The sequence below is a fragment of the Nuphar pumila genome, chromosome 10 (genome assembly GCF_984573655.1).
Source record: "Nuphar pumila chromosome 10, dmNupPumi1.hap1.1, whole genome shotgun sequence".
In the NCBI taxonomy this organism is placed as follows: Eukaryota; Viridiplantae; Streptophyta; class Magnoliopsida; order Nymphaeales; family Nymphaeaceae; genus Nuphar; species Nuphar pumila.
Genome location: NC_143258.1, coordinates 15,695,621 through 15,717,708, shown reverse-complemented (window position 1 = coordinate 15,717,708; position 22,088 = coordinate 15,695,621).

The following is a 22,088-nucleotide window of genomic DNA, read 5'->3' as shown; positions in this document are numbered from 1 at the left end:
ATGGGAGGAAAATACATATAACATTGCTCGGGTCGACGGGCACCTTACATTGCGACGCAACGAGTCAAAATTCATCACGATATTGTGGTATTGGACCCCGCGGAGTTTACTAACACGAAGCCCCAAAGGCTGCAGTCCGGAGACTGCGAAAATAACAAAAATTCCCGCAATGCTCTCTCACGACCGACAATGCCCTGGAAATCATTGTCGAGCCACCCCCAGAACACGACCCTCTCAGGAGTCAAATGCCATCACCGACAACCCACGCAACATGCAAAGCACAAAACAACAGATACGTTCTCATCACCAAGAACGACTGGGGAAAATGACAGTGTCAAGTATCCGCCGACGAGATATGCAAAGGCTCACTGGCACAGACAAGGCTTCTGCCTTTCTTTCTGAAAAGGTTAGCAGGTGATTCCTGAGGGCGCCAACTGTGCTGCTGGATGGAGTAGCTCTCCAGCGATGTCGTTAGTGTGGTGATTCACTAACGATGCCATCAAGGTGGTGATTCTTTGATGATGCCATTAGGTTGGTGATTTCCTAATGACGCTACTGAAGTGGTGATTCTTCGGTAATGTCGTTAGCGTGGTGATTCGTTAACGATGCCATTAGAGTGGTGATTCTCTAATGAAGGTCATTGGAGTGGTGATTCTCTAGTGAAACCATTGGAGTGGCGACACTTCAGCGATGCTGTTAGCATGGTGATTCACTAACTATGCCATTAGAGTGGTGATTCTCTAATGAAAATCATTGGAGTGGTAATTCTCCAGTGATACTGTTGGAGTGGTGTCACTTCAGCGATGTCGTTAGCGTGGTGATTCGCTAATGATGCCGTTAGCATGGTGATTCACTGACGATGCCATTAGGATGGTGATTTCCTAATGACGCTACTGAAGTGGTGATTCTTCAGTAATGCCGCTAGGGTGGTGATTCTCTAGCAATTCCATTAGAATGGTGATTCTCTAGCGATTCCATTAGGATGGTGATTTCCTAATGAGGTTGCGGGAATAGTGATTTCCTTAGCATGGCCTTCAGCATGGCAGTTCTCTGACGATGCCGTTAGCATGGTGATTCGCTAACGATGCCATTAGGATGGTGGTTTCCTAATGATGCCACTAGGAGGGTGATTCCCTAACGATGATGTAACTAACGATGTTATGGCTGGCGATGTCTGGTGATGATGACTCTTTTTGTTTTGTTAGAATGGTGATTCTCAAACATTTGTCGGGTAGATTGGTGATTTTTCTAGTGTTAACGACCTTGTTTGGTGTCACTTGAATTTGTTCGTAGAACGTGCTTTCATCGTGTTGTGTGCACGATTGAGCTGTGATGTGGCTTTTGTCTGAATTATGTGTGTGTTTTATGCTCATGATTGTTGTTTGATTACTACGAGTGTTGTTTCGCGAGCTAGAATTTTCAGACCTACCTTTTTACTCGCTTGCTTTTCTCACATGATAGATGACTTGGAGGACTAGATGCAATGTTGTTATGGGCACTGTGAACAACCTTGCAGAGGTTGTGCATCAGCAAGCGGTTGCAATGCATCAGATGGGCGAGAATCTTCAGCATGTAGCCTAGAGTGTGCAAAACAGTAGTGCAGTTACGTATAAGCGATTCATGGAGTTAGATCCTTCTGCTTTTATGGGTAAGACAGACCCTGAAGCTGCTGAGTCATGGTTACGTGAGATGGAACGTATTTTCCGTGTTCTGGATGTCCCAGAAGAGAAGAAAGTGGATTTTGGCACTTATCGTTTGAAGGACCATACAGAGAAGTGGTGAGACACTGTCTCTTCGGTCAGATTCAAGGACGCGACTGTTACGTGGGATGAATTCATGAAAGTTTTTAACTCTGCTTATTTTCCAAAGCACGAGCGCAGTAGGAAGATGCAAGAATATCTGGACTTGCAGCAAGGAGCGATGACCTTGTCCGATTATACTACGAGGTTTCGTTGTTTGGAACGATATTGTCTGAACGTTTACGTTGCGGAGAATGATCGAGCAATGAAGTTCGCTCATGGTTTGAGGCCTACTTTGAGAACTAAGGTGTTCACTAACAGGCCTAAGTCACTCGATGAAGCTATCGAGGTAGCTACTCTGTTGGATGAAGATCAACCCGAGCATCAGGCTCAGATTTTTGCGATTACCAGCGAGAAGAAACCTAGTGGGGTGGAGTCTTTGCCACCTACTAGGGAGCGGAAGCGTCAAAAAGTGCAATAGAATGTCCAACGGAGACGACCTCAACGATCGAATCGCTAGCGGAAGCAACCGCAGCGACCGAAAGTTTAGCGGAAGTGTCGGCAATGCAATGTAGATCACGCTTTTGGAGCTTGTCCTCGTTTTGATGACAAGTGTTTCAAGTGTGGACAACCTGAGCATATTGCCAAGTTTTGTTTAGAGAAGCCTCCAACAGACTTAGTTGTTGCCAAGTAGGCACTGTCAGACAAGATCTGACCCCTCTTATTGTTGCTTGCTGTTTCGTGATTTCGCGGAGGAAATCCCTTTTAAGGAGGGCAGAATGTAAGACCCACGGATTTCTGAGTGCTTTATTGTTTGAATTAGGTTGGAATGCATGCTTGTGTGTACTTGTGAGGTGTAATACGTGATTTAATGTGATTTGACTATGCTTTGTATTTCTGCCTTGTATGCGCGACCTGAAAATCGCGTAAATATATTGTGCAAGTAAGAAGTGTCTAATTCCAGATGAATTAGCCTCTAAGAATTTAAGGGTTAAATTATATTATATTTTTATGGGTTGTCCCCGAATTTGGGACTTATACGGCGTAAAAACCTTGTCAGTGCATGCAAATTACGAGTCTAGTCCCAAGTTTGGACCCGAATCGTGATACGCTTAATTCTCGCAATTGGATGAGAATTTCCTTATAAGGCTTTAGGAATTTTGTAGTAATTGAGGTTATATACAACATTAAAAGATTTAATGGGATTTATTTAACGTTTTAATGCATTAATTAAGTGTTGTTTTGAAATGTATTGAATTGACGATTTTGGATCTTGGATCCGGGTCAACTAGAGGACCCAAACCCTATGTGCGCCCCTCTAGGGGGACGATTTTGTCTATGGTTGACCAGCTGGTCAAGGTCTGACCAGCTGGGTGGCACTTTTGAAAAAGAGTTGCATGAATTTTGAAATATAGGCCACGATTGGCCATTTTCTTCTTTTGAAACTCTTGATGAGTTTTGAAACTCATCATGAAGGGTGTTTTTCAATAAAGGGGACCATGGGGTTGGCGCCCCATGGTGTTTTTGTAATTTTTTCAAACTATTTCAAATAATAAAATCTGATTGGTTGGGTTGAGTGGCAGCCCAAGTAAATCTTACAAGTTTTAAAGCCTTTTTGAAACCCTCTTCAATGGCATATTTGTAAACCTTTTTAGAAACTTTAAATGCATGACATGCATTGGGCATGGGCTGGCCATGGGGTGGCGTGGAGCACCCCAGCCGTCCATCTAGGCTGGGTTAATCCCAGCCATTCATTCTTTTAACCCTAAATATTTAAGGTTTCAAGTAAGAGAGAGAAAGGGGCCCTTGGACAATTTTTGTAGAGGAGCCTCTCTCTCCTCCCTTACTCTTCTCCCCTTCTTCTTCTTCTCCAAAACCGAGTTTGAGAGGGAGTTTTGAGTGTGGTGTGGAGCAGCTCCAACCGTGGTAGCTTCTTCCTCTCCTCCTTTTTCAAAGCCTCGTAGGTGAGACATCTTACCCTCTACACATATTGCGGATTTCGGTTGAGCCTTTGAAGTTGTATTTTCTCATTTAAGCATCTTATGAATAGGTTGCAGGCATTGAGAATGTGATTCTTTGTTCGAACATGCCTTCATGCACTTATTCTCTCGTCATATCATGGTGGTGGTCAGCTTGAGAGTATCACGGTTTTTCTATCTTCCATTGTTGAATTTTCATGAGTATGCATGCATTCATTTGGCGCAATGTTATAGTCCAGTCCCGATGCCATTTTAGTGTTGGTTTTGTCATGCTTTCCAATTTAGGTTCATGCACCATCGGCTCCTTTCCTTCCATTTTGATTTTGTGAGGTTTTGTTTCCGATTCGCTTGGCTTTTGTCACAGTGAGACTCTTGTTTTGGCCCAGCCGAATCTGGTCCAAACTGCTGGACGTGTCTAGTAGCCTGTTGATTTTGGAACGACTCCCAGCCTGGGCGTCTTCCTCTTTTTTTTCTTCCTTGTGGTGCACTTCGAATCGCATCCGAACCCACCAAACCGGGTGGTGTGGGTCGGTCTGGCCCTGGCCTGACATGGTCTGGACCGACTGGTCCAAACCTGTCAAAAAGCTTGCCTCACGTTGCTGGTTGGGGGCGTCCCTTTTATTCGCCTCGCTTCGGTCTCTCCCCCTTTGACCCACACCCTCCCCAGGTGATTTGGGTGCGCAAGCGCCCATGCGCCGTGTGCTAGCACTTAGGTGCTGGCCCCTTTTTTTGGCTAGTGTTGGATGCAGCGCCCAGCACTGCTTCTTGGCTGGCGCGAGCTGCACCATGGCTGGTCTGGACGCTCTTGTCGAGACCAGTGCCCAACACTCTTCCCCTCCTGAGTCCTAGTCACTGTACCTGAACCAAATTCAGTTTAGGTGTCACTCTTGTTCGAAGTGGGGCAAGTCTGGACCAGACTTGCCGTGGGCTCTGATGTCTTTTTTTGCAATCGTTGTAAATTTTGAAAAGATTTTTAAATGAAAAACATGTGAAAACCAGACATCAAATAATAAAAACCGGTTCTCACTAGTGGATGAGACCGGGTCGAACTCAGGGAACGGGAATATGTTGTATTCAAACACACAAGTCTAAACTAATCTTTATTGCCGAATTATTGAAATGTAAAATGTTCAGAAAAGGTAAAACAACTAACTATTACAACAAATGAATACCCTTCGCAGAGGGCGTAAAATGCAATATTTATAAACCCAATTTCAAATTTCTAATTCTAAACTAAAAAGTAAAAATTCTTCTATTCTTCGTACTTCGTGTCACGCAATCATTTCCGTTCCAATCCCTTGCAATCCTGCACAAGTCCAACGAAACACGAGCAGTACACGAAAGAAAAACAAAAATTAACACCTAATTATCAGAATTCGGATAATGCACTCAAACTCGATAGTACTTAAACTAATTCACAAATGTAAACATAAAAGTAATCCATGCATCCACTCTAAAATTCTTAGATCATGTGATCAATGGTCACCAAAAATTTCAGCTGCAATGAGGATCGTTGAACAATGACATCTAATTGATCCATTTCCTCATTTATTCAAAAATCAGTAATTTCCACACTCATATCGGATTCAAATATCTGAGCAAACACATTCGCTGATATCTCCACAGAAGTACTATTCACCAGAAGAAGTAATGAACAGTAATCATCAAAAATTGCAACTATTCATTGGAAAACCTCATTTAGCTAGGTTTCACTCACCGGAAATCATATGATAATCAATCAGATTATCGATCAATATTTACCTGATTTAATTCAATGAGATCAGAACCTTATAGGATTTTTTTCAAATCAGAATTAATACAAACCTTCAATTGATTCTGGAAATCCTGTAAGCCGTTGGGAATGAAACTTGCTGGACATCCGATTTCAGTCATACCGATTAACAGGATTCGAAAACAAAAATTATCATCTCATGATATTAACTCAGATATCCAGTTACAGTGGATCAAAAAAATTGATTCAAACCAAGGATTATCGTTGCCAATGAAAAGCACAACTAGATAAACGGTGGATTTCCATTTCCTGATGGATCTCAATGTAGATGTAGATTTAGATTGCTTGAAAAACAAAGTGATCGATCCAGATGATCGATCAATCTGTACCGAAAATGAAGTTCAGTCCAGATGGTTAAGTGAATCTTATATTCTTTATGCTGTAATCTGGCAACTATGAACACCTGTGATTTCAATGCACACACTGCGATGCATGTTATGAAAGAAGAAAAAAAAACAAAAGATTCACAATGAATTTATGAAGCACGATAAAAGAAAATGATATATGAAAATCAAATGCTAAAACTGATCCTTACGTATGATGAAAAACTGCAAACTAAACTTAAAATCAACACTCTACCGGCTAATCGTATGACATCAGATTAACGAAACAGAAGATTATTAAGAAAGAACAGAGAAAAAAAAATCAAAGAAGAAGAAGAAGAAGAAGATGATCTGAACAAGAAAAGTAAAACTATTTTCTATTTTGATTTTATAAAACCGATCATTACTGTAATTACAAATGAAGTAAAAAGAACAGGAAATTAAGAGAAGATTAGGAAGAGAAGAAGATGCAGAGGAAGAAGAAGAAGAAGAAGAAGAATCAGAAGAATACTCAGCACTCACCGTGAACCTGAGGGTTAGGGAAGAAGCTGGCCTCCACCGTCAACGCCGTCGCCGTTGAAGAAGCACCTCCACCGGAAACAGGGAAGAAGAAGAAATCAAGGGAGAAGGGGAAGAAGAAGGTAAGAAAACAAGGTGGAGGGAAAAGAGGGGTTAGAGGAGAGGGCTCTGGCGCAAAGATGAAGACGGGGGGAAAATTTCCCCTCCGTTGGGTTTTTAACAGCAAGCAAACCGGTTTGAACCGGTTTGTTGCTTTTTGTTTTTCAATTTTAAAAAAAACTCCAAACCGGTTCAACCGGTTTGCAACAGATTTTTTCTTAGTTTTCAAAATCACAAACCGGTTTGTAACAATTTCTTCAAAACACTCAAACCGTGTAAACCAGTTTGTTTTATTATTCTCAAAAAATCTAAAAAATGTTTTAAAGAATTTTATTTGCTAAAAACCTCAAAACTCAACTAAACTAAAGACTACTTCTTAAAAATATTTACACTAAACCTCATTTATAATAAATTTTTTTTTTTTTTTTAAAACTAACTAACTATATTCTCAACTCTAATTTTTATTTTATTTTTTAGGAACTCACAATGACAAACATTAAAATATTCATTAAATTGCAAAATAACACTAATTTTCAAGCATTTTCTCTTTTTAATTCATTTTAGCTCATTCACTCAAAACCAGCATAAAATTGGGTTTTAAATCAATTTTTTATGAAATCATGCATATTTTTTATATGAAATAACCCTAAAATATATGCATGATCAAATACCCCCATGCTTATGTTTTGCTAGTCCTCAAGCAACTAGAAAAAATGCAAGAAATCAAACTATCACCTAACTCACTTTCGTAGGAATCACGGTTGCATTTAGCTCATGCAACAAGCCCTTTCAACCCCTGGGTTACCCCAGTGGACGAGTAAGGTCTCGTGAGGGTTTGCAGTGATGCTACCCACAAACATCTCTGTCATGTATGCATAATATTACACATCCTCACAATCAGTAGGTAATCAAAGACTTTGTTTTCACAAATATTTCCTATTATTTCAAAATCACAATATAATTAGAGTTTTTTATGTACCACCACAGAAAAAGAATTTCTTTCACTTTTCTAAATATCACAGTTATTTATGTTTTATTCTTAGAAAATCCAATAAAAACATATTATTATTTACTTATCCTCACTCATATGTTTTCTACATAGGTTTTCTCAATCACACTTCTAAGCATTGAACTTTTCTTTCTTTTTAAGCTCTTTCCTCTCTTTTTTTTTTCTTTTCACGCTTTTTCTTTTTGCGCACTTATTTTTCTCTTATAGCTTGCGTGTGGTCTGCTTTTATGCCTTGTGCAATGTCAATATCTTCTATACTTTTTTTCAATGCATACCAAAAGATATCAACTAAGACATAAAAGTGACTTCCTTCATTCACCTTTATAACATGAGAGTCAAATATTTCAACTTGTATCTGTTCTCAGTTACTTAGGTTCACGAAGTTTTCCACTCTCTTTTTCGAAATGGAACTAAAAGTTTCAACTTACATCTAAGTTCCATCTACTAAGGATTGTGGAATTATCCAAACAACCTAACGCATGCTTTTTCTCACTTTTTGAGCTTATTTTTATGCTTTTGTTAAATTTGCTTAGTTTTTCAAAAATACAACTGTGCATATTCATATTTATGATTCAAAATAAACTTTAACATGTATCTATCATCATTTCCTCGAAATCCGCATAAACAACCATAATTTTTAGATTTATGTCAGAAAAATGTTTCGTGGGGCTTAAAAAATCCTCTAAAAACATCAGATTTGAAATAACATTCATATAAGTTCAAACTCTTTCTTTAAAAATCTACTTTTCATGAGATATGTGTAAACATGTGCAAGAACGTAAACAGAAATATCAAGGTGTGCACTCTACACCCTCCCCCATGCTTGAATGACAATGTCCCAGTGGCACTCCCCCATGCTTGAATGAAACTAAGTGAATGCACATGAGAGGAAATAAATGAGGGAAAAGAGTAGAATAACCTGACATGAATTAAAAATACACGTTCTATATATGTAATGAATGCAATGTATACATGACAAAACATGAAACTCATGAAAAAAAACAGAAAATAAAACCAAATAAAATCTACAAATCCTAACAAATGTAAAACTGTATAGAATATGGGTTGCCTCCCATAAAGCGCTAAGTTTCACGTCCCCAGCCAGACGGATCCCTGAAAAAATCCTTCATCGTCCATGAGATCAATGGACATGAAGTCAGACTCAATCGGGCTCTCTATGAAAAATAGTGTCATCAGTGACACTGCGCACTATGTTCCCGTCCTGTCTACCTCTAAATGGCTCAAAGTGCTCGATCCAACTTAACTCACCTATCTGATTTTCACGTAATTCTAAATGATCTTCATCTAATGATTCCTTATCCTCATCATGAGGTGGATCACTCAATAACCAAGCATATTCTGCTTCTACGAGGTCTTGAATGACATCAACCTCGAAAGAAGCCTCCTCAACAGTTGGCCCCATAGCAGCACGAAAAATGTTTAGCCGTATCTTCCTATTTCCGAATGACACATCCATCGCACCAGTGCGGCAATTGATGCACGCATTGGCGGTAGCTAGGAAGGGGCGACCAAGAATAATAGGAGTCTGCTGTGGACTATCAATTCCCTCCATATCTAATATCACGAAGTCGACAGGGAAATAACAATCCTCCACCTTGACTAAAACATCTTCAAGTATCCCTCTTGGGATCTTGATAGATCTATCTGCGAGCTGAAGAGTCATAGGTGTAGGTTTCATCTCTTTCAATCCAAATTGGTCATAAAAGAAACCCGGCAAGATGTTAACACTTGCCCCAAGGTCGAGCAATGCACGCCCAACAGTGATGTTTCCTATGACACATGAGATGATAGGAGTCCCTAGGTCCTTGAGCTTAGGTGGGGTTTGATGTTGCAATACTGCGCTCACCTGCCCGGTTAAATAAATCTTTTTCTGCATATGGGACATCGACTTCCTTTTCTGCGTACAAAGTTCTTTGAGGAACTTTGCATATGCAGGGACCTGTTGAATAGCATCTAGTAAGGGGAGGTTTATCTGAACGTGCTTGAATATCTCAAGCATCTCTTGCATGTTCACTCCGGACTTACCTAATGCTCTCGGCCTTTCTAATGCCTCAGGAAAGGGGGCTTTGGGAATGTAGGATGGTGAAGGCTCAGATGGAAGAACCTTCTCGCTTTCCTGAGGTAAAATATTAGGGACAGACTGCTTCTCGCTTATTTTCTCTCTTTCTTCTGCAGCCTCCCTCGCTTGGTACTGCTTCCCACTCCTAAGGGTTACTACTTGAGCTTGCTCTTTATGTGCATCAGTCATATGCAAGCTACGCATGGGTTCCTTTCCCTTAGGGTTGACAATAGGCTGGCTAGGCAACGTCCCCTCACTTCGCCTGCTAAGTGCTTCGGCAAGCTGCCCCATTTGAGTCTCTAATTTTGCAATAGACTGGGTATGTGAGCTCAAAGCTTGCAAAATCTTATCCTCAAAAGATTGACTATGTAAAGGCTCATGAGACTGGGGTTGAGTGTAAACAGGTTGGACTGGGGGATAACTGGATCTTTGAAATCCAGGCGCATAACCGCCTTGACTTGGTTGACTCTGGGAAGGGTTGGGTGGGTCGATCTGTGAGTTGCGCCATGAGAAATTGGGATGATTTCGCCAGCCCGGGTTATAAGTGTTGGAAAATGGATTAGGTACGGGCCTAGCGAAGTTTTGAGCCATCTGAGCTTGCTCTTGGACAAACTCAGGATATTGTGGCGCAACTGGGCACTCGAAGACATGGTTTGCAGGACTCGCACACAACGCGCACACCTGCATGGCAGGGGAGGGACCCAACAAAAACTGATCTAATTTCTATGACAGTTGGTCTACCTTGTTGCTCAACTCAAGGTTCATCCCTAACTCGAAAATACCTGTCTTCTTAATGTTATCTTGTACAGGTGCAACCCTATCGAACCGTGAGGCTGTCGCATGGTGCATCGAATTCTCACTCAATGTCTCAAAAAGCGACCATGCTTCATCCTCACTTTTGAGCATAAATGTTCCCCCACACGCGGCATCCAGCATTTGACGGTTCTTTTCAGTAAGACCGTCATAGAAATATTGCACCAGTTGCCAGCGAGGCACCTGGTGGTGGGGACACTTGCGGAGTAGATCTTTCAATCTCTCCCATGACTCATGAAACTGTTCTCCTTCAATTTGGGAAAAACTGGTTATCGCTCTACGAAACTGGTTCGTTTTACCAATTGAGAAATATTTCTTTAAAAATTCTCTTTGCATATGTTCCCAAGTGGTAATTCGAACAGTATCTAATGATTTTAACCAACTCTTCGCTTTGTCCTTCAGAGAGAAGGGGAACAAGGTCAACCTCATCGCGTCATCTCAAAAGTTGTTGATTCGCACTGTCGAGCAAATCTCTAAAAATTCATCTAGATGACGATATGGGTCTTCATTACTAAGGCCATAAAACGAGGGTAACATTTGGATCACACTGGCCTTTATCTCAAAATGGTTTGCTCCTACATCAGGTCTTGTGATGCAGGAGGCGGGAGTGTAAGTGTTGGGCATGAAATACTCCCTCAGAGGACGAGTAATCTGCTGATTCTCAGCCATGGTTGCAGATCTCTGGGCTCTCCTAATAAGGGACTCGGGGTCCTCAATCGGCTCTACCAACTCAGGGTCAAGTGAGCGTCGCCCTTGCATACACCTCGTAGTAGACCGGTGTAGCTCACGTCCTAACTTTGGGTTTTCTACCTAACTAACGCACTAAGCGGCCAAACCACGCAAACCACAAAGCGAGTAAACTAAAAACAACAAAAACTAAACAAACACCACGCAGTTACACATAACAGAGATTATGTATAAGAAATATGAAATCTATGTGTACGGTACCAATCGTACATAGTCACCTCTAAGGGGATCCTAATAGGTGGGCTGTGCAGAAAAGTAAGCTCGTCTCTAAGATATGCACATACGTGGTTCTAAACCTAAATGCAACACCAACACTAGGCAATAAAGTGAATACTAATATTACGCCGTTCCCCAGCAACGGCGCCAAAAATTTGATGTCTTTTTTTGCAATTGTTGTAAATTTTGAAAAGATTTTTAAATGAAAAACATGTGAAAACCAGACATCAAATAATAAAAACCGGTTCTCACTAGTGGATGAGACCGGGTCGAACTCAGGGAACGGGAATATGTTGTATTCAAACACACAAGTCTAAACTAATCTTTATTGCCGAATTATTGAAATGTAAAATGTTCAGAAAAGGTAAAACAACTAACTATTACAACAAATGAATACCCTTCGCAGAGGGCGTAAAATGCAATATTTATAAACCCAATTTCAAATTTCTAATCCTAAACTAAAAAGTAAAAATTCTTCTATTCTTCGTATTTCGTGTCACACAATCATTTCCGTTCCAATCCCTTGCAATCCTGCACAAGTCCAACGAAACACGAGCAGTACACGAAAGAAAAACAAAAACTAACACCTAATTATCAGAATTCGGATAATGCACTCAAACTCGATAGTACTTAAACTAATTCACAAATGTAAACATAAAAGTAATCCATGCATCCACTCTAAAATTCTTAGATCATGTGATCAATGGTCACCAAAAATTTCAGCTGCAATGAGGATCATTGAACAATGACATCTAATTGATCCATTTCCTCATTTATTCAAAAATCAGTAATTTCCACACTCATATCGGATTCAAATATCTGAGCAAACACATTCGCTGATATCTCCACAGAAGTACTATTCACCAGAAGAAGTAATAAACAGTAATCATCAAAAATTGCAACTATTCATTGGAAAACCTCATTTAGCTAGGTTTCACTCACCGGAAATCATATGATAATCAATCAGATTATCGATCAATATTTACCTGATTCAATTCAATGAGATCAGAACCTTATAGGATTTTTTTCAAATCAGAATTAATACAAACCTTCAATTGATTCTGGAAATCCTGTAAGCCGTTGGGAATGAAACTTGCTGGACATCCGATTTCAGTCATACCGATTAACAGGATTCGAAAACAAAAATTATCATCTCATGATATTAACTCAGATATCCAGTTACAGTGGATCAAAAAAATTGATTCAAACCAAGGATTATCGTTGTCAATGAAAAGCACAACTAGATAAACGGTGGATTACCATTTCCTGATGGATCTCAATGTAGATGTAGATTTAGATTGCTTGAAAAACAGAGTGATCGATCCAGATGATCGATCAATCTGTACAGAAAATGAAGTTCAGTCCAGATGGTTAAGTGAATCTTATATTCTTTATGCTATAATCTGGCAACTATGAACACTTGTGATTTCAATGCACACACTGCGATGCATGTTATGAAAGAAGAAAAAAAAACAGAAGATTCACAATGAATTTATGAAGCACGATAAAAGAAAACGATATATGAAAATCAAATGCTAAAACTGATCCTTACGTCTGATGAAAAACTGCAAACTAAACTTAAAATCAACACTCTACCGGCTAATCGTATGACATCAGATTAACGAAACAGAAGATTATTAAGAAAGAACAGAGAAAAAAAATCAAAGAAGAAGAAGAAGAAGATGATCTGAAGAAGAAAAGTAAAACTATTTTCTATTTTGATTTTATAAAACCGATCATTACTGTAATTACAAATAAAGTAAAAAAAACAGGAAATTAAGAGAAGAAGATTAGGAAGAGAAGAAGATGCAGAGGAAGAAGAAGAAGAAGAAGAAGAAGAAGAATACTCAGCACTCACCGTGAACCTGAGGGTTAGGGAAGAAGCTGGCCTCCACCGTCAACGCCGTCGCCGTTGAAGAAGCACCTCCACCGGAAACAGGGAAGAAGAAGAAATCAAGGGAGAAGGGGAAGAAGAAGGTAAGAAAACAAGGTAGAGGGAAAAGAGGGGTTAGAGGAGAGGGCTCTGGCGCAAAGATGAAGACGGGGGGAAAATTTCCCCTCCGTTGGGTTTTTAACAGCAAGCAAACCGGTTTGAACCGGTTTGTTGCTGTTTGTTTTTCAATTTTAAAAAAAACTCCAAACCGGTTCAACCGGTTTGCAACAGATTTTTTCTTAGATTTCAAAATCACAAACCGGTTTGTAACAATGTCTTCAAAACACTCAAACCGTGTAAACCAGTTTGTTTTATTATTCTCAAAAAATCTAAAAATTGTTTTAAAGAATTTTATTTGCTAAAAACCTCAGAACTCAACTAAACTAAAGACTACTTCTTAAAAATATTTACACTAAACCTCATTTATAATAATTTTTTTTTTTTTAAAACTAACTAACTATATTCTCAACTCTAATTTTTATTTTATTTTTTAGGAACTCACAATGACAAACATTAAAATATTCATTAAATTGCAAAATAACACTAATTTTCAAGCATTTTCTCTTTTTAATTCATTTTAGCTCATTCACTCAAAACCAGCATAAAATTGGGTTTTAAATCAATTTTTTATGAAATCATGCATATTTTTTATATGAAATAACCCTAAAATATATGCATGATCAGGCTCCCTGGCCCCTTTGGCGCAGGCACAAGTCTGTTCCAGACTTGTGCTTGGCCCGCTGCACCTGAACCAAGCTTGGTTCAGGGCAGTCTTCGTGGACCCTTGAGCTGAGGCAAGTCTGGACCAATTTCCAGACTTGCTGCCATTTGTTTTCCGGACCCCATGGTCCAGCTGCATGGGTCTGGACTATTGTCCAGACCTGCGGGCAAAATCTTCGTTGAGAGGTATGATTAAACAATGAGCCTAAGAAAGATAAACCTGCTTCGCCCCATTCACAAAATGGTTCACCTTGGAGAGGGTGGATGGTACAACCCTGAGTGACTTGTCGTTACTACGACACGTGTTTTGACAGGAGTTGTAGCGTCCTTTGGCCTCCAGTCACTCAGAGTCAGGGAGGTCGAGGTTACCTTTTTAGGACCTCACTACTACAGTAGTATGGATTGCAATCCTTGCCTATGTGAGTGCTTTCTCCCAGCTGTGTACTGCTCACATGAGGTTGACTCAGTCTGTAGCTTCCTCGGTTACCACACTAGAACTGAATAACAGACGCCGGGTGCATGTCTCACAGAATGCGAGGTTCCTTCGCGTACCCGAAGGAGTAATCAGAAGAACTTAAGGACTAACCAATTAGCTAACTTACTGTAGTTGTTACTTTACTTGTTCTGTAGTCTTTACTTCAGTTACTTTACTTGTTTCAGCTGTTACTTTAGTTACTTTACTTGTACAACACTTGTTACAGTTCACAGTACTTTACCGGTCCTGCATGATATTGGTTTGTTATGTTCTGTGATGCATACCTCTACATAAATGTTATAAATTATGCAAATGGACTGTTTGGTTGATTTCTCACCAGCTTGAAAGAGTATTGACCCCGTTTTATGGGGATACAGGTGTTTGCTTAGGCGTGCGATGGAGCTTGATGTGCGGCAGTGGACGTGAACCCACACTTCTAAACTATCGAGGATCTTGGCAGTTGTTGTTTATAAAGGAATTGGTTGTACAATTTATAAATTTGTAAATAATAAAAGTTGTTTCAAAACCTTGTTGTTTCACCCCTGCGACCCGCCCAGGTTTTTTTCGCTTGTTTCCTTTTTTATACTTCTACACTTGCGCAACTGGTTTAAAAAAAAAAGTTTACCCAAAAATCCAAAGGATTTTAAAGGATTTTCAAGTCGGAAATTCTGAGGGCGTCACAGAATTGGAATCAAAGCAGTGTTTTAAAAAGAGTTACAGAAGTGTGGTTCAAGTCTCTGCACGCATCAGCCATCGCACTGTAAGTATGCCTAACTCAGTTTTTGTTGTTTGATTGCTCATCCTGTATGATTAGATAAAACTTGTGTGTTTTTTGGGTGTCTTCTGATGTGAGACACAGTTTCGTGTTTAAGCCTTGTGCATTTGGCGTGATGTATTGATTGTCGGAACCTAAGGGTTCGTTCGCGCTTGTGGATCTAGTTTCCCAAGCTGATTCGAGTAGACTCCTGTGAGAGTTGGAGATTTTCGACTGAAACCTAGAGGACTACTTGCGTAGTTCGCCCTTCTCGTTCCACATCATGTGGTGGAGACGATTGATATATCATGAGTGTTGGACTAAAATGTCTTGTAGATATGTGCATATGTTTCATGCTGAAGTGGTCGAATGCGATGTGCTTAAGGTAAGAATTGCAAATGCATATGATGATGCAATGATCTGGATAATTGCACATATAACTTGAATCTTGTGAATTTATTGAATTACGTATAAGTTGCATAGTGTAAAAGCTTCTATGTGATGTGGTTGTCATGCCACCTAAATAGAATTATCGAGAGCATGCGGTGAATGTTTAGACTCGATACATGATTATGGTTCATGGAACCTTGTTGGGAGAATGTGTGATTCTGTGTTTTGTTTTGCCATGCGAAGTGATACGATGCATATTTCTGGTATACGTGTTTGTGCCCATATTGGTGGCTTCTGACCCTGAGTGCGGTCAATTGTTTTGATCAGTCGATTGTATTGATGCATGTATAACTATGTATGGTATCGATTGAGGATCTAATCTCCAAAGGATTCTCTGTGAGGGTAGGTATGACCAAGATCAGGTAATCCGGCTAGAGTGGTAGAATCTCTGTGAGGATATGCACTGTCCAAGAGCGGGTAGCTGCGGAGACGGTGAACTGTGAGGAAGTGTACTTTCCAAGACCAGGTATACCCTCTAGGGCGGTGATCCCTTGTGAGGTCGTACGTTTCCCAAACCAGGTGATCTGGCGTGGATCTTGTTAATCATATTAGTGGCTATCGACCCTGTGAGCGGTCATTTGTGGTGATGTGTGTATCGCAATGATTTTCATTGATTATGGCATTTGTTGAGGATTGGGTTCCCAAAGGATTCTCTGTGAGGGTAGGTATGACCAAGACCAGGTAATCCGGCTAGAGTGGTAGAATCTTTGTGAGGATATACACTGTCCAAGAGCGGGTAGCCGCGGAGACGGTGAACTGTGAGGAAGTGTACTATCCAAGACTAGGTATACCATCTAGGGCGGTGATTCCTTGTGAGGTTGTATGTTTCCCAGATCAGGCGATCCGGCTAGGAACTTGTGTGATTTTGATTCCCATGAAAAGTTATGGTGAGCAGTATTGATCTTCTGATATTAATTGATATAGCCAGTTATGAATCTGTAGATTTGACTTTCTGTTTAGTGTGATTATATGCCCAACTCAGATTTGCGAATCAAATCTTTACTGATTTTTAGATCATGATCATGTTTTGGACCTTCTATGGAAGTGTGGGCTTTTATGAGAAAGTATGACGCCTTGAGTGAGTCATGATAGGTGGAAGTTGGCCACATTAGGTCTTGAGGGATGAGAATAGATTAAGGTTGTTCAGGATAAAGAGTCTGTTAGAATGGTGATTCTCTAACGTTTGTCGTCTAGAATGGTGATTTTCTAGCGGTAGCGGCCTGGTATGGTGTCGCTTGAGATCGTTCATAGGACATGCTTATTTGTCGTGTTGTTGCTGCACGATTGAGCTGTGATGTGGTTTTTGTCTGAATTATATATGCTTATAATTTTTGTTTGATTGCTGCGATTATCGTTTAGCGAGCATGGTTGTCAGACCTATCGATTGATTATTATGTCTTTTTGTCATGATAGATGACTTGGAAAACTAGATGCAACGATATTATGGGGGCTGTGAACAACCTTGCAGAGGTTGTGCAACAACAAGTGGTTGCAATGCAACAGATGGGTGCGAATCTTTAGCACGTAGCCCAAGGTGGGCATATCACGAGCACAGTTACCTATAAGCAATTCATAGAATTGGATCCTTCTGCTTTTAAGGGTAAGATAGATCCTGAGACTGTCGAATCGTGGATACGTGAGAGAGAGCGAAAGCGTCAGAAAGTGCAGCAGAATCGCCAGCAAAGGCGATCCCAGTGATCGAAAGTCCAGCGGAAGTATCGACGATGAGATGAAGATCACGCTTTTGGAGTTTGTCCTCGTTACGATGACAAGTGATTCAAGTGTGGACAACCAGAGCATATTGCCAAGTTTTGTCCAAAGAAGTCTACGAGAGACTTAGTTGTGGCCGATTAGGCGCTGTCAGACGAGATCTGACCATTTTGTTGTTGTTTGATGTTTTGTGATTTCGCGGACAAAATCCTTTTTAAGGAGGGTAGGATGTAAGACCCGTGAAATTTTCTGAGGAATTTACTATTTGCATAGTATTGAAAAAGTTTGCTTTCGTGTGTTTACGAGGTTATATTGCGTAATTAAGTATAAATTGACTATGCTTTGTGTTTTAGCTTTATACGCGTGACCCGAAAATCATGTAAGTACACTGTGTAAGTAAGAAGAGCCTAATTCCGGACGAATTAAACTCTAAAATTTTAAGGGTTAATTTATAATATATTTATGTAGGTTGTCCCCAAATTTGGGACCCATACGACGAAAAAACCTCGTCAGTTCATGTGAATTACGAGTTTTGCTTAACGATTATACGCGAGTCATAACAAGCTTGTTTCTCGCAAACGAAGGAGAATTTTCTTAAGAGGCATTGAACATTTCATGTCAATTAAGGTGTTGAAAATAACCAAATGGTTTATTAAAGTCGAATTTTGGTTTAAAGTTATTAAATAAGCATTGTTTTGGAATTAATGCATTTGGCGATTTTGGATTTGGATCCGGATCAACTAGAGGTGGCCCAAACCTAAGTGGCGCCCCTCTAGGAAGACGTTTTTGGCTATGGTGGACTAGCTGGTCAGCAGTTGACCAACTGGGTGGCATTTTTGAAAAGATTTGCATGGATTTGAAAAGAAGGCCACGATTGGCCATTGTTCATTTCGAAGCTCATGATGAAGCTTAAGGCTTCATCATGAGGGGTGTTTTCCAATAAAGGGGAGCATGGGTCTGGCGCACCATGGTCTTTTTGAAATAAATTTGAACTATTTCAAATGCTGAAATTCGGTTGGATGGTTTGGAGGCAGCCAAGGGCACACCCTTGTAATTTCTAAAAACTATAAAGGCATTTTTCAATGGCGTTTTTGAAAGAAAAGTTAGAAATTTCAAAAGGGAGACATGCATTGGACATGGAGGGGTGTGTTTCACCCCAACCCTCCATCCTCCTTAAATGAATCTCAGCCATTTTTTTCCCTTTAAACCCTATGTATTTAAGCTTTCAAAAAGGAAGAGAGAGAGAGCTTGGGGCGATTTTCCTTGGAGGCCTTCTCTCTCTCCTCTCTTGCTCTCCCCTCTCTCCTCTATCTCTAAAACGTGAGAGTGTATGTGTGTGGGTGCCTAGCTGAAACTCCAAAACCGTGACACCATCTCAAAGCCTCGAAGGTGAGATTTTGACCCCCCCTTTCCTATTGCACGGTTTCATGTTTTGGTTAAATGTAGCATATGTTCTTTCTTTCCATCGTAAGGCATGAAACCGAACTCCATTTTGTGCATTTTATGAAATGCATGGAGATTTTGGTGGATTAGATTATGAATGTGCATTTTTAGAAATTTGGTAGTGCCTTCTCATGCTTAAGTTGTCTTGGGAATGGGTTTTTGTTACATGCATCTCTTTGTATCTCAAATGATGTGTTGTGGGGCATTCGACCCCTCCATGAAACCGAAGCACCTTGCATTGCATGGCATGCAAGGGGTCTCCGGTAGATTAGACCATTTTTGCTCAACATAGGCTCGTTCAAGTTTGTTGATGTTTAGATTATTCCTTCGTTCAATGTTGCTTCCGGACCCCTCGATCTTTTTCCTTTCGTTTGGGGTTCGATGGGGGTGGGTGGTCTGCTCGGTTGCAGCCACTACTTCTGGTTGAGGATGTGCAGCAATGCTGCCATCTCCTTGGTCATGCTGGAGAGGCGGTTTGGGCTCTCCTTTGACCGAACACGCCGTCCCTCTCCTCTTGGTCTCTCGGTTTTCATCTCATCCTGAACCGAGTTGGGTTCAGGCTGGATGTTGGTTTTCCCAACCTGGGTCTGAGCCCAGGCTCAGACCAGCTGGGGTGGCCTCTGTTTGAGCCCAGGGCACTCGGGTGACCTGGGTGCGCAGGCGCCCATGCGCCATGCGCTGGCACCTTGGTGCTGGCCCCTTTTCGGCAGGTGTTGGCTGCAGCGCCCAACACCGCGTCCTGGCTGGTGCGAACCGCACCGTGACTGGTCTGGATGCCTCTGTTCAGACCACTGCACAGGACCCCTTCCCTCCGTGTTTGGACCCGGGCATGCAGCAGGCCCGAGTTGTGGCGGCAGCACCTAAACCGAATTTGGTTCAGGTGGCACACTTGGTTCGCTTGTGGGCAAGCCTGGACCAGGCTTGTTGTGGGCTCTTTGGCCCTTTGGCGCAGGCACAGGTCTGTTTCAGACCTGTGTCTGGCCTCGTTGCACCTGAACCAAACCCGGTTCAGGTGGTGCTTCGTGGACTCGAGCTTGGGCAAGTCTGGACCGAATTTCCAGGCTTGCTGCCAAGTGTTTTGGACCCCATGGTCCGGCTGCATGGGTCTCGACTGTTGTCCAGACCACCGGGCCACTTGGACTCGCATGGCAGCAACACCTACATGGTGTTATTTGGGAATCTTCGCTCCCGTGTTGTGCGGCTATTGTAGTTGACAGCAGTGTATGTTGATTCCGCGACCGTAGCATGACCTTAGTCGCAACCGTTATGGGAGAATTGCTACAGCAGTTTGGGGCAGCAAGCGTTCGGGCCCCGCCTTTGTGTGTTCACGATTTTTTTGCGTAGTATAGCCGTATTGGTTAGCAACACGTCTCCTATGCTCAACAAAGTAGCCACATTACCTAGTTGCAAATAATTCCCCTCGATGTCATAATGGAAGCGAAAGTACGTAGTTTAATATACGTTCATCATGTGTATGATGACATTCTACTTATGTCGCGTACGTGCATTGTAGTTAGCACTTTTCGCAACTACATGGTTTGCAAATAGGTAAAGTAAATCAACCTCTATGAATTGATCTCATTCCATGGAAACCACGTGCTTAATGACTCTTGCACGAAATAAAAAAATGTTGAATGTTTTGGTTCGAGGATTCGAACACTATGATTCCACACTCCGAACTGAGTATAAATTTCCATAGTGTTGTTCTACGTTTGTATTGTCTTAAGGTTCGTTTAGGGTCCGCAAGTGAGGCACTCTGAACCGTGGTAAAGCCAATGTTATTCCCATAAGACAGGAATATCCCAGATTTCACTATAAACATGTAAGTGTGTTGAACCACGTATGAGAACATTGTTAAATGCAATCTCTACACTAAAGTATGCAAAATAGTACATTTTGACTATGAAAATTATTGCATGTTACACAAAGTGCAATGTTAATGGTTTAGAGACAATCTCTTAAATTATGAAATTTGATGAAATGTTGTATGCATGAGAATGTGTATTTGCTTACACATTTACTTGTCTCTCAGAAATAATTTATGCAATGCCTCTGTTATTTATGTTGTGCAAAAGTTAGAAGGCATGTGATACTTTTACACTTTGCACATAGCACATCTAGACACTGACACTGAGTAGTGCGTACCTTGAGGAGGTACATTGTTTGAGGCTTTGGTAAGCGCATCATATGCACTTACTTCATGAAATGAAAAAACTGAAAATTAAACACCATAGGGTATGAATGAAAATGACTTGTTTTGGGCTGAGTTGGAGTCCTTTGGCAGTGACCTTGTGTTGTAAATGGACTCTTATGTGAATATACTCTGAATTAGAAAAGAAATAATATGGTATTGTGACTGCTTTTACGAGCAGTGTGCTCTGTTGGCCGCATGAGGCTGAGCACGTGGATGGGCAGGCCAATTCCTCGTTTTGCGTACCTCACGGGGACCACGAGGCAAAATCCTCGTTGAGAGGTATGATTAAACAATGAGCCTAAGAAAGATAAACCTGCTTCGCCCCATTCACAAAACGGTTCACCTTGGAGAGGGTGGATGGTACAACCCTGAGTGACTTGTCGTTACTACGACACGTGTTTTGACAGGAGTTGTAGCATCCTTTGGCCTCCAGTCACTCAGAGTCAGGGAGGTCGAGGTTACCTTTTTAGGACCTCACTACTGCAGTAGTATGGATTGCAATCCTTTCCTATGCGAGTGCTTTCTCCCAGTTGTGTGCTGCTCGCATAAGATTGACTCGGTATGTAGCTTTCTCGGTTACCACACTAGAACTGAATAATAGACACCGGGTGCATATCTCACAGAATGTGAGGTTCCTTTGTGTACCCGAAGGAGTAATCAGAAGAACTTAAGGACTAACCAATCAGCTGACTTATTGTAGTTGTCACTTTACTTGTTCTGTAGTCTTTACTTCAGTTACTTTACTTGTTTCAGTTGTTACTTTAGTTACTTTAGTTGTATAACACTTGTTACAATTCATAGTACTTTACCAGTCCAGTATGATATTGGTTTGTTATGTTCTGTGATGCATACCTCTACATAAATGTTATAAATTGTGCAAATGGACTATTTGGTTGATTTCTCACCAGCTCAAAAGAGTATTGACCCCGTTTTATGGGGTTATAGGTGTTTGCTTAGGCGTGCGATGGAGCTCGATGTGCGGCAGCAGACGTGAACCCACACTTCTGAACTATCGAGGATCTTGGTAGCTGTTGTTTGTAAAGAGATTGGTTGTACGATTTATAAATTTGTAAATATTAAAAGTTGTTTCAAA